General features: G+C 43.1%; 1 protein-coding gene across 2 annotated transcripts in view; it reads left to right on the top strand.

Moving 5' to 3' along the window:
* The first annotated feature begins 7,386 nt into the window (after nucleotides 1–7,386).
* Nucleotides 7,387–9,126, top strand: part of PDYN (prodynorphin) — a 28,073-nt gene continuing 26,333 nt past the window's right edge. Inside the window, exon 1 of one of the 2 annotated variants that reach the window (XM_075176599.1) lies at nucleotides 7,387–7,604. The gene's annotated coding sequence lies outside the window, so the exon portion shown is untranslated. The remainder of the gene's footprint in view (nucleotides 7,605–9,126) is intronic. The other variant, XM_075176600.1, reaches the window with a different exon arrangement.

Below are 9,126 nucleotides of genomic sequence, written 5' to 3'. Positions count from 1 at the left end.
TCTGTAGATTTCTATTAGTCCTACTGATGCTACCTATATCGGTGACCATTTCAAACTGGTCAATAAAAAAAATGATTTATGGGTGCAGAAAGAGAGGAAAAAAAAGTTTTGGGCATTTAATTCCCCGAACCCCACTAAGGGGCAGATGCAGGTAAGTTAAATTGCAGCTGGTAATGGTGTGGGAGCTGGTGGGATCTTCTTTTTGGAGTTTTATGTAGGTTCTGATCAGTTGTGTTTCCAACGCGTTTCATCCATGGACTTCGTCAGGGATATGGCTGGTCTGTCAGTAAGTCAGTCTTCTTATACCTGTTTTCCTGTTTTTTTATCCAATAGGATAATGGGATGGGAGGGGGAATGGGAGTGGGGCGGGGATTGGGGGCGGTGGATGTATTTATGGTATGCTGTTATTATATATATAAAGCAACCTTATTGATTGTGTGCATTTTGGGGATAATATGTGCTAAGGGGGGGGCTGGTTTTAGTTACATATTATTGAATGGTATATACGTTAGTTGGTGTCTTAATTAGAGGTGTGTGTTGCGGGGAATAAAATGTTGGTATATTGATTGTGGGTGGCGGGGGGGTGGTTGGAGAGGGGTTATTATACGGTACTGATGATCCCCTTTTGTGTGCTTGGTGTGTTATTGGCAAATCGGGGGATGATGTGGTTAATTTAATGATTAAATTAGTCTATTCAGTAGTATAATTATGATGGGGAGGGATCCCTTGGGAGGTGAGGATTCAAGATGGGGCAAGAACGGGGATTGAGTGGGATGGAGCGGGTTATTTTGGAATTTAGATTTGGGGGAAGCAAATTAATAGGTGTTCAGTAGTGTGGTCATGTGGATGGTCAGGGTGAGGTTGCTAAGGTTGAATATACCTTCTGGTTTTATCTCTTCTTTTTCTGTGCGTTTCCTAGTTCTTCTTTTTGAGAGTAGTCCTCCTCTTTTTTCTCTTCTGAGTCTGTGGATACTGTTTTTCTTTTCGCGGCTGGTGTGTGGTTCGGTTGATATGGCGGGTCTGGTTGTTTTTGGAGAAACTCTAAAAAATGATCCAGTGATTCTTCTACTTCTTGATTTTGGTTCTGGCTTATGTGGGTAGTGATGTTCAAATCCTGGATTGTGTTCATTATTTTCTCTTGTTCTGAGTGTAGAGAGTTTTCGTGGGTTTTCTTTCCTTCCCTGTATTGCTGTGTCGCTAAGTGTTGGTATTGGGTGCCATACGTCAAACTTCTTGCATTCGGTGGTTGGTATGTTCTTCTCTGGCCGGTGTTTCTTGGTAATGTTGCAATGAGTAGTGGTCTTTGATTCCTTTGTGGTTTTCTGGAGAGGTAGGCGCTGTGTTGTGGTTGGGGGTCGTGTCGTTCTTGCGGTGTTTTGGGCTTGGTAATGTGGGGTTTTTCCATGTATTCCATGTACCTTAACAAGTAATAAGTTAAGATATCTCGCTTTATATATTTAATAACAGCATACCATAAATACATCCACCGCCCCCAATCCCCGCCCCACTCCTATCCCGCTATCCTATTGGATAAAAAACAGGAAAACAGGTATAAGAAGACTGACTTACTGACAGACCAGCCATATCCCTGACGAAGTCCACAGACGAAACGCGTTGGAAACACAGCTGATCACAACCCACATAGAACTCCAAAAAGAAGATCCAACCAGCTCCCACACCGAGAACGATATCGGAACATCTACCGCTCCACAGGAAGGAAAAATACATCCAGGACACAGAAGGGCACATAGGGAGATTACCACTCCGCAGTGGAACGCACAGGCTCCTGTGCATTCCACCTCAATACCGGAGGTTAGGCGTTTGGAACGTTCCAAACGTCACTGGGGAAAGCCGCTCGGCCGCAGCCACACTGACCGCTCGTCCAGCGCTACTGTCATCATCCGGAACTCAGCACCTACCCACCAACCAACGGACGACCTGCCCAGACCCACCACCTAAAGGACAGTATATCCCACAACTGCTCATTTAAGAGCTTTTGAGCAATAAACATCCGCGCTAACATACCACATTAAACATACACACAGCACCCAATCCCACTTAGTCCACTACACACGATTATACATCACCACCAAATAAATAAATAAACATTAAGAAACTGATAAAAATTTAAATAGATAACTCATCTCATTACCTGCACATTTCCAGACCGGGCAGAGCCCTGCTCTAGATAAATAACACACTACACTATCCACATACACCTATACCTAACAACACCCATACTGAAAGGTAAGAGCTTAACATTTGAGCTATAAACTATTAACCTCAGGGCAAAGCAGCCACAACTGTGGGCTATAAACACTGAGCTATATACAGGGCTATAAACCAACCTGCCTGTAATAACCCTCAGTGCTATATCATTATAGCACAATAACCACCACAACAGTATACACTGTATTAGAGCTATAGACAAAGCAAAAGAGCTATAGACCAAAAAACTGCAAAACTAGCTATAATCATCTGCCATATCAGCAACACAAAAAAATATTGGCTGTACCGTGTATACTGTTCTCTCCCACCCCTCCCCCCCTTCTTCTACACCCCTCTTTATTTCTATCCCAGGTTGCGCCACGGCAGAAACAACGAAACAACCAACAAGCACGGGAACTGGAACACCCGGATCATCCGTAACGGCAGCAACAACCCTCAAGACACACAAATCAAGCGCAGACGTCCTAGGTAAGCTCCCTAGAAAGAGTCTCTGCCACCTACTCCAAATAAATACTATTGCTTTTCACCAACCTTCATATACTGCTCACTGAGAACTTCGATGATAGCATCACAGTTGTCAGGTATTATCATGCCAAGAGCTTGAGGTGAAATAGCCGTGCTGTATTTAAGATCTGAAAGTGTTCTCCCTGTTGCCAAAAATCTTAGTGTTGCCACCAGTCTTTCCTCTGGCGGTATGGGTCTCCCTCCTTAATTGGGTGTTCTCCCTCTGGATGAGAGGGGTTACTAGTTGGAGCAGTTCCTGAAAAGTTGAATCATTCATACGAAGAAAATTCTTAAAGTCATCTGGGTTGTTGTTGTAGCAGGGGCATATGAGAGACCGTGTCTCTCCTCTTGAACCAATCTTTGCTCCAACAAGATCTACTCTTTCTCCTTCTTTCTCTTTGGTTCCGTACCTGCAGTCTTCTTGTCACAGCAAGCAGGAAAAGTGCAGTTGCTTGTTCTTGTACTACTGTAGCCATTGTAGGTTTACAAATAGGAATGAATGAAGAGACAGTTTAGCCTTCTGTTTTTATCCTGTTTTGGGAGTTAACTATAGCGAAAGCTCTGCCCCTTTATGCTAATGTCTTTGGTATTTCTTTACATTTCCCGCAAATGTCACTGCAGTGTGTACAAAATTAAAATCATTGCTCACGACAACATGGCTGTAAAAAGTCGCTAAAGGGACGTCCGCTCTTCCCTTTATCGTCCTAAACAAGGCTAGTGTGTATGCAGTCCATGGACCGAGCGATCAGACCATCGATCACATGTAAAATCGCTCGTCATAAAAAGTTGGTTGAAATTTCTGTAGTGTGTACCCAGCTTTATGCAGATCTTTAATTGGTGGATCAGGTACCTCTCCCTATTTAAGGCACCTGTGCTCTTTACATCGTTGCCTGATCTTGAGTCTCATTCCCTGTGAGTCTCTGAAGGTGTCTCCTGTGTCCTGCTCGTGTCTTCAGTTTCCTGCTGATTACCTGCTCTACTCATTGGTGGTTCCCATACCCGCTACTGACTCTGGTATCCTGCTCGTGTCCTCAGCTGTCTGTTGGATTTCCTGCTCTGCTCACCTGCGGTTCCCATACCCGCTTCAGCCGTTCAGCGCTCCTGCTGTGCCTGCATATCCTCATGGACAGGCTTCTCTACTCATCAGCGGTATGCTTACTTGTTATTGACTTTCAACTGTTACCTTGCATATCCGCTTAGGACAAGCTTCTCTACTCAGCAGCGGTATCCATACCCGCTATAGACTATTAGCTGATACGCTGCATATCCGCTTTGTACAACGGTATACATACCGCCATAGACTATTAGCTATAACGCTACATATCTGTTTGGAGCAAGTTCCTCTGTGCTCTCATTGTATTCATAAAATTATTGACTCTATTCATTCCTCCACTTATCCTCACCTGGACAAGTCCTCTCCTCCTCGCAGTGGTACAACTTGCTGTCCGCAGACCACTGACGCCTCCTCTACCTACCTGCACCTGGACAAGTCTTCTCATCACAGCAGTGGTACAACTTGCTGAACGCAGACCACTGACGCCTCCTCTACCTACCTGCACCTGGACAAGTCTTCCCTACACAGCGGTGGTACAACTTGCTGAACGCAGACCACTGACTTCCCCGCTACCTACCTGCACCTGGACAAGTATTCCCATCACAGCAGTGGTACAACTTGCTATCTGCAGACCACTGACTTTCCCATTACCTTCCTTCACCTGCTCACGTCCACCCTGCTCTCCGTGGTTGAAACCTACCTTCCACTATAGTTGCAAGTCGCTGACTCATCTACCAGTATAGCTGCAAGTCGCTGACTCATCTACCAGTATAGCTGCAAGTCACTGACTATCATCAATTCCATTGGTATCCTCTCTCCATCTGCTGTTATATACGTTCCACTATTCACCCTGCTGCCAGAGGACCGCTGTGCAAACTCCGCCCCTCTGGTAAGCATAGTCAACTGGTGAATCCTGGGCAGAACTCCTAGTGCCCGTGACAGTTTGTTCCCAATTGTAAAGCGCTACGGAATTTGCTCCCGCTATATAAATAAATGATGATGATGATGATGATGATGGATGTGTTCTGACAGAATGGTTCAATTTCAGCTACCTTATCTTCAGCAAATACAGCCTGGGCCTATAACTTGTAAGCAGAGGATTTATGGTAGGGATGCTGATGATAACACTGTGACCTTTGGTGAGTGGTGCAGTGTTAAATACAGGAGCTCAGTGACATGTGGCTTAAACATGAGGTTGATTTATTACACAGAGGAAGTATTAGTAGTCAGACAGTAATAAACATCACAGGAACCAGACCTACACACAGAGATAACAAAACACACAGTTTCTAACAATGTACACAGACTATTAGTCAAGTCGTTACTTTACTATCAGAAAATACATAAATTTGAAAATATTCTAGTGTATTATCAAATGAGATGATACTATTTATTAGATTAAAGCAAGGGTGGAAGTAGATGTTTTCTTCTGAGAACTAAACATATAGGGCCTTATTTAGAACTTAAGTCCAACTGGATATGGTAAATATCCACTCTTCCGTACTGTGCAGCAACGGGCAAATGCAGACAAATGTCAAGTTTTATGTAATTTGCACTTCCAGACTATTATGCCTAGGAAGGCAGATCAGGGGTGGGCATGTGCAAACAGAGTACAGTAGTGCATTAACGGCATGCACATGTAAGCAGTGGCGCACGCAGGGGGGGTTTCTGGGTCTATACTATACAGCAGTCGCGGCGCTGTCAAAGAAGCGTCCGCGGCGATGCTGTATTGTATGTGCGGGCGCATGCGCAGCAGCTCTCTCGCAGGTTTTGGTTTTTTTTCCCCCCTAACAATCCTGCGTGCGCCCCTGGTAAGTCCGACACGCCCCCTGAATATTAAGACTAATTAGACTGAGCCGCATCTCCAGATATGCATTTTAGAAGATGTATCTATTGTGGGTTCCTAAAGGCTAGTGTAAAGATAAGAGCTGTTGCAAATGACAGCACTAAAATAAGCTTTTTAATAAATCAGTAATGAGCACCAGTGCAATTGCCTGTGCTGGTGCCTCTACAAAAGAGGCAATCAGAACAAGGCTTTGCCAGGCTGGGCTGGTAATATTATGACAGGAAGACCCACAGCACAGGGGCCATAATGTGAAACCAACCCCAACCTGGGCAGTACAACATAATTCTCTGGGAAATCAGGTCCTCAAAAAGCACGGCAACCACACTGTTCTGAATAGCACAGCTCCACTTATGCTCTCACTACAATGCTTCTTACCTGTTCTGCAGAACCCCCCCCCCCCCACCTTGAGATGGCATGTCCAAATAATACCCACCCTTTGTATTGTTTCCCAGCTTTTGGGGCATCAATGTCACTACATTTTTCTTTTTCTCCTTACCATCTGTCTCCATCCATTTTTTCCCCTCCCTTGCTCTTATCCTTTTTACTCTATCACCTCCACCCACTCCCTGTGACCCTTCTCACTCCCTCTCCTCCTCTCACTTTCTCAGCTATTACCTTGTAAATCAGGAGTCTTTACATCCTCGCCTCTTTGTTATTTCCAAGGCAGTGTTCCTCAATAGCTCTCACTAAGAGAGAGAATTTATGAAAGATGCAGGTTTAAACAAAGACATGGGAAGAGATAGTTCCAAGGACCTGGGGATGATGGTCTGAAAAAAAAAAACATAAAGTGAAAGAGGTAAAAGTCTTGATGATAGAAACAGAATTTGGCAACAAAAAAGAAGCCATGTGGCTCTCCAGCTGTTTTGGAAATCCCATGATGAACTTTCTAGCAGAGGCAGCCATAGCACGCTGGGACTTATTGTTCCACAACAGCTGGGGAGTCACAGATTGACTGGCATGTTTCCTAAATCATACAGAAATATACATTTATTAGCCTTTTATGTAAGCCACATGTTTTTATGGTTGTTTTCAGTATTAGTTGTCACCCCTGAAGCTGGAAATCTATTCTATGTAATTATTACACGTAACAACGCCTTGCTGTCTTATTTAATTTGTCACTCACTTGAGATCAACACTTTTCCCAGACCTGAGGCAGGTGAATGAGGGTCCAACAGGAAGCCACACACAGTAACTGTAGTAATCATTATAATATTACAACGAGAGGGAGGATAAAAAATAAGCTGTGCACTGGATGCTATGGATCAATGTAGTGTTGTGCTCTGTTGCTGCATGTATGTTGCATCACTGTGGCAACACATACAAATGTTATGTTAAAGCAGGATCATTCTGCTGAGTGACAGAAGAGTGTAGTGAAAGAAAGAGATGGAGGGATATGTACGGATAATGCAGAGGAAGAGAGAACAAACAGGTACAGGGAGTAGAGGAACAGAGTTAAACAACATAAAATTAAATTAAGAATAGACTTGCTCTTATGTCTAGCACACAGACACCTACACACACACAAATGCAAACATTTGAAAAGGTAGAGTCTGTGGAGATCTCTGTCCTAGCACCTGATTCTCTCCTGGATTTTCTCATCTTTGACTTAAGGCAAGTGCTTTTTCCATATATGCACACTATTTAGTCTGTAAACTCTGCTATATTACTTGAACATTTTAAACAATGACCAAATCTGTTTCTGTTCCTCGGAAAAGGTGAGCCTGGCTGGAGGATATTACCCAGCACATGGATTGCAGGTTTTCACTGATTCCTAATAAGGGGCCACCAGCGGAGCCCCTCCCTATGCACCTCCCCTCACATAAGTAGTTCTAAAGAGTCTCATCGCTGATATCAGAGGCAGGAGAACCTGGACGTGACTGTGTGGAGTTAACATCACTCTGTGTCCTGCCTGAACCCACAAAAGGACGGAGGGTCCCCTACTATCATTAGACTGCATCATCCTAAAAAGAGGTAACCATAAGGGTAATGCACCACTAAATTTAAATTTTTAAGAGGACAGAAAGACCTTATATCACACATAACATAAAGCATGCACACTGCACCTCTACATAGTTACCTTCATTATAACCAGACAGAAACACACCCCAAAATTACAAAACACTATTAGCTGCAATATAGTACACAGCAACAAAACTCACAAAATCAGTAACCACATAACACCCCTAAGTTATAGCACACAATCTGCAGTCATATAGTTGCAGCACCCAAACTTATATAGCCCACAATTTATAGCCACATAGCACCCCAATATATAGATCAATATAAGTGTATGAGGAGTGGATCCTTTCAAATAGACTAAAAGAGACAACAGCACATAATAAGCATCAAAAAAAGACTGTTTCCCAAAATCTGCAGCAGGAAACTACCCTAAAAAGACGTGAGGAGTACACAACACAGCTGTCTCGGAGGTAAATCTGCCTGCTTAACACTGTCTTGGGTTAAGGTTTTATAGCTGACACATCTGTATTGGATCACATAGTAATGTAATTCCTCTGTTTTCTGCAACTTGTCTGACTAAAGCATAAGAGGCAGACACTCTATTTACATGGGAAAGAGGGCATTGCACTTGCTTAAATGACACGGTTGAGGCACAGCTATGCACAGTACATTGTACCCTGTAAGGAAACTTGTACCATTCACTACATTATGATACCTCAATTACTTTTTTGCTTAATAACTTGCAGACTTTTAGTTCACCAACATTTCTAAAGATCTACATTGATCATGTTTTGTTATCCATAAACAGATACATACTGATATACTGGTTCTGCACAACAACTCATAATTGGAAACCTGGAAAAAAAAACCATGACTGCATTTATTTTACACCTTAAGCTATACACGTTGAGATATTTAGGAAATATTGTTTCTGCAGATTTTGTTTTACATGAACCGTTTCCACTCATACCCCTTACGACACCACTTGCTATGTATTAAGTAATGGCAGTCCATTATGTATATTGCTAGCAGCCTGGATTTACATGGGGACTAAAGCAGTAACAGCCATTGTCACTAGCCTCAAATTTTTCTCATCCACATTATCTGTGATAATACCGCTTCAACGTCACGTCTGCAAAACAAAATACAAACCCCATCAGAGAGCAAGAGATCTACAGACTGTCAGTCTTGTGCTGTTTTTCAGTAAAACTGAAAATCTAGAAGCCTGTTAATGTACCCCTCACCCCACCCCAGGTCAGCTGTAATGACGTGAGTGACACTGTGTCTGAGAGGACAGGGAGATGTGAGTTATTAACTTCATTTAAGGCAATTTTTCACCCCATTACAATTCCCAGGAGGGAAATGCTTAATGACCTGAATCTTCATTCAGTCACATAATAGATGAATAATGAGGTATGAGGGAAAAAAATGACAGAAATATGAGAATTGAGTTAATGTCAGACAAAGAAGGATGCTATACGCAGACCCACTAGAGTCGTATACCCCACCAAAAGTATCACAGGCGAGAGCAGAC

This window comes from Mixophyes fleayi, chromosome 6, assembly GCF_038048845.1.
Source record: "Mixophyes fleayi isolate aMixFle1 chromosome 6, aMixFle1.hap1, whole genome shotgun sequence".
Classification (NCBI taxonomy): Eukaryota; Metazoa; Chordata; class Amphibia; order Anura; family Limnodynastidae; genus Mixophyes; species Mixophyes fleayi.
This window is presented reverse-complemented; position numbering and strand designations above follow the sequence as displayed.